Here is a 3,613-nt window from a genome sequence, read left to right on the forward strand (position 1 = left end):
GAAAGTCGCGTTTTCCTGATTCTTTTTAAAAAAGTGAGTCCTGGGAAGCCTGTTGACAATCCATCTGAATTCGAGCATGTTTTAAATGGAGCAGCAGGAGCAGCAGCAGCAGAAGGCCATTGCTTTCACATCCTGCACGTGAGCTCCCAAAGGCACCTGGTGGGCCACTGCGAATAGCAGAGTGCTGGACTAGATGGACTCTGGTCTGATCCAGCAGGCTAGTTCTTATGTTCTAAATGCCTAATTTTATGTAGGGGGAGATTTAAGCATGTACTTCACTCTTCGATTCAAATCAGTGAGACTTCAGATAAATCATTTTTGCCTGACATTTCCCAATTACTGGGGACTATTTAATCTCAAACCCTGCATTCATCATGCTGCTACACTGAAAATGACCTTAGATTAGTTCAGAAGTGAGGCTAACTTTGTTGGCTGAGTATTCTCCTTCAGTGGGCCTGTGTCATTCATAGTTGGTTAAGTCACCCCCTCTACTGTCCGAGCAGGGCTATAGAAAACTTGCTCCTCGTAGTATGGGGGCGGTCCTTCCCCTTTCCCTCCGGTTTTCGTAGCCCTGCTTCTGAACGGGTCGCTGTTTTTGGAGCAGCTCCGCTGAATCGAGAAATGGAGAAGACAAACCCTTCACCTGCCAATCCCTTGTCAGCGGAGAAGGCAGGGAGGAGAAAGGGGAAGGAAGGCAAGGCACCTTGTCCTGGATCCACAAAGCTTTCTGTGACCCAGTCGGGCGCTGAACCGGTGCCGGGGGGTGGGGGGGGTGGGGAGCGGCAGTCACTCCGTTCCGTCTGCAGTGCCCCAACCCACTTTAGCCTCATTGCTGGGACCAGAGTCTGAGAACCTCCCAGGCCCACTGACCTTGAGGCCAGCTCTGCAGTCTTCCTTGGAGTCTGAGGCCCGCATGTAGACTGAAGATGAGATGCCTGTGATTGCCCAAAGAGTACCAGTTAGTGTACCAAGTGGGGATCGGGACCCCTCTACCCCCAGAGGAGTGGGTCAGGCCTTTCCCACGTGGTTGGGAAATGCGAGATGGGACACATTTGGTGGGAAGCCTTAATATGGCTGCCTCTCTATTTGCAAAAGCTGCCTTCGGCTTCAGTTTCTCTTCCCGCCCCGCCATCCGATTGTGCGGGAGCCCCTTCATGGTCTCTGCTGCAGCTTTGACTGGCGCAACTACCACAGCTAACACTAGAGGGAGCCCAAGGGAGTGAGATAAGGCTGAGCCCCAGGCGGCCACCTTCTGAAAAGAATTATGATGGGGAGGGGCAGGACTTCCTGCATTCCTTCTCTCTGCACTCTGCTGGCATGGCCATGGCAGGGGCAGATGGTAATTGTAGTCCATGAACATCTAAAGTGTCAGAGTTGGACACCCCTGCTCTAGGGCGTTCAAAAACCCAGCCAATCCTATTAAAGGATGCCCTTTTCCAAACTGTTTTTCAAAAGTTATAAAGGGGGAATGGGCTACACCAGGATCAGGTAATTCCCTAAATGCTATTGCCAGGTGCTATTACACCCTTGCAGATGAGGCAACGTCAGAGTTGAAGGTTCCGCTCATTGATGCATCAGCTACTGCACGCCTATATAAAATATTTGGAGTGCCACATTGTATTCCATATACCACACTCTGTCTGGAAGTGGGACAACATCTGGCTACGAAAGCCTGGCTGGTTACCTTGAAGTTTTGGGTCCGCCTGTGCTTTAACTCAGATACTGACAGTCTTATCTATCTTATCCTCCCCCAGCTTCATGAATCTAAGTGGTGGCGGGCAGTGGAAACTAAAATACATTCCCTGGGATTTTCCTGGGGAGCCTTGCAAATGCTGCCGGCTTCTGAAATCTTCTCTAAATTAAAAAGGCAACTGCTAGATCAAGAGTTTCAAGTTCTACAGGACAAGGCAAGAAGCAATGGCTCCCCCCTCTTTTTTAACATCAAATTTAAAATCAGTCACATGGCAGATAATTTGAGTTTACTTCAGGAGCCCAAGCATAGATGGATAATCACTAGGGCTCGTCGTAACTCCTTCCCTTGCTCTATGTTACAAGGAAGGTTCCGAAGAATCGACCTGCAAGAGCGGAAATGTCCTCATTGTATCACAGCGATTCAAACCATGGAACATATATTGCTTGACTGCCCCAAATATGAGGGATCTAGGACCAGACTTTTTGCTCTTTGTCCTGTAATCTTTAATGAATACTCTGCTGTGGGGAAGATTACGTTTCTACTAAACAATTCCACCTCCGAGATTTTAACTTTTGTAGCTAGGTTCCTTATAGAAACTTTGAAACGATTACCTGCGATGGTCCTCATGTATGGGATACTTGTTTGGACAATGTTGGCTGTTATATGGATTCTATGCCTAATAAAGGTTTATATCTACTGCACTCCATTCAGGAGCCGTTCTGCCCAAGGATGGTGAGAATGCCTCAAAAGATCCTGTTGATTAAAAAAAAGTGAAATTGCCCTCAAAAAGGCATTTGAGGCAGCGCCCCTGGCCATTAGAGCTCAGGGCGTCCTATCCAGCTTCACCGGAACTGCTATCACCTGGGCAGATAATTTGGCAAAAGAACCAGAGAAAGACCCAGCAGCTCCAAAACACTTCTTGTTAAAGAAGTTAAAGAAACATCACAGTTTATTGCAGGTGCCTCCCGGGATGCGATACAACTCTGCACAAGATCTCAGGGTTAGGGTCACAACAGTTCTGGTTCTAGACTCTCTGGCCTTATATTGTAGTGATTTTCGAACTACAAACATTCAAAACATGAGTTAAGCCAGTTCTCATATATATTATGTGCAAAATAAACGCTGCTTAAACAAACTTGAATCTAAGCCCAGATATTGTATAGTTTACGAACACAAGCTTTATTCTCCCAGTGTGTTGCAAGGTTTCACTTAATCACTCAGTGTTATGTCTCAGATCCTTAGGCAATAAACAGACTCTGGATTCTTGATCAGTAGCATTTATTGAAAGGCAACGAAGCACCCATCTTGAGAAAGCTGGTTCTGTCAAACCTGGCTTTGCTAGACCCCTTTATTCCCCAAAGACTAAAAAAACTAATCCAGATTCTATTCTGGAGGAACCGGGTTTGATTCCCAGCTCTGCAGCCTGTGGAGGCTTATCTGGGGAATTCAGATTAGCCTGTGCACTCCCACACACGCCACCAGGGTGACCTTGGGCTAGTCACAGCTTTTCGGAGCTCTCTCAGCCCCACCCACCTCACAGGATGTTTATTGTGAGGGGGGAAGGGCAAGGAGATTCTAAGCCCCTTTAAGTCTCCTACAGGAGAGAAAGGGGGGATATAAATCCAAACTCTTCTTCTTCTTCAAAGGTCCCCCCTCCTGCTTTCCCACAAAATGTGAGAAAAGAGTTGTTTTGGCGCTTAGGCGCCTCAAGGTCAGCGAGAGGGAAAGATGCAGCCACCTGGCTTGTTTATCCCCACAGGCCAACGGACACATCCTGTTTTCCCTCAGGAGTAATTCAGCAGTTATTTACGAATGTGCTAAGCCATAAAGATCAAGGGGAAAGAGAAAGGAAAGATCCATTGCATATATCAGGCTGGTTACAACATCTCTCTTGCACTCAAGTGGAAGTATACCAAGCAC

The sequence above is a fragment of the Sphaerodactylus townsendi genome, unplaced genomic scaffold (genome assembly GCF_021028975.2).
Source record: "Sphaerodactylus townsendi isolate TG3544 unplaced genomic scaffold, MPM_Stown_v2.3 scaffold_27, whole genome shotgun sequence".
Taxonomy (NCBI): domain Eukaryota; kingdom Metazoa; phylum Chordata; class Lepidosauria; order Squamata; family Sphaerodactylidae; genus Sphaerodactylus; species Sphaerodactylus townsendi.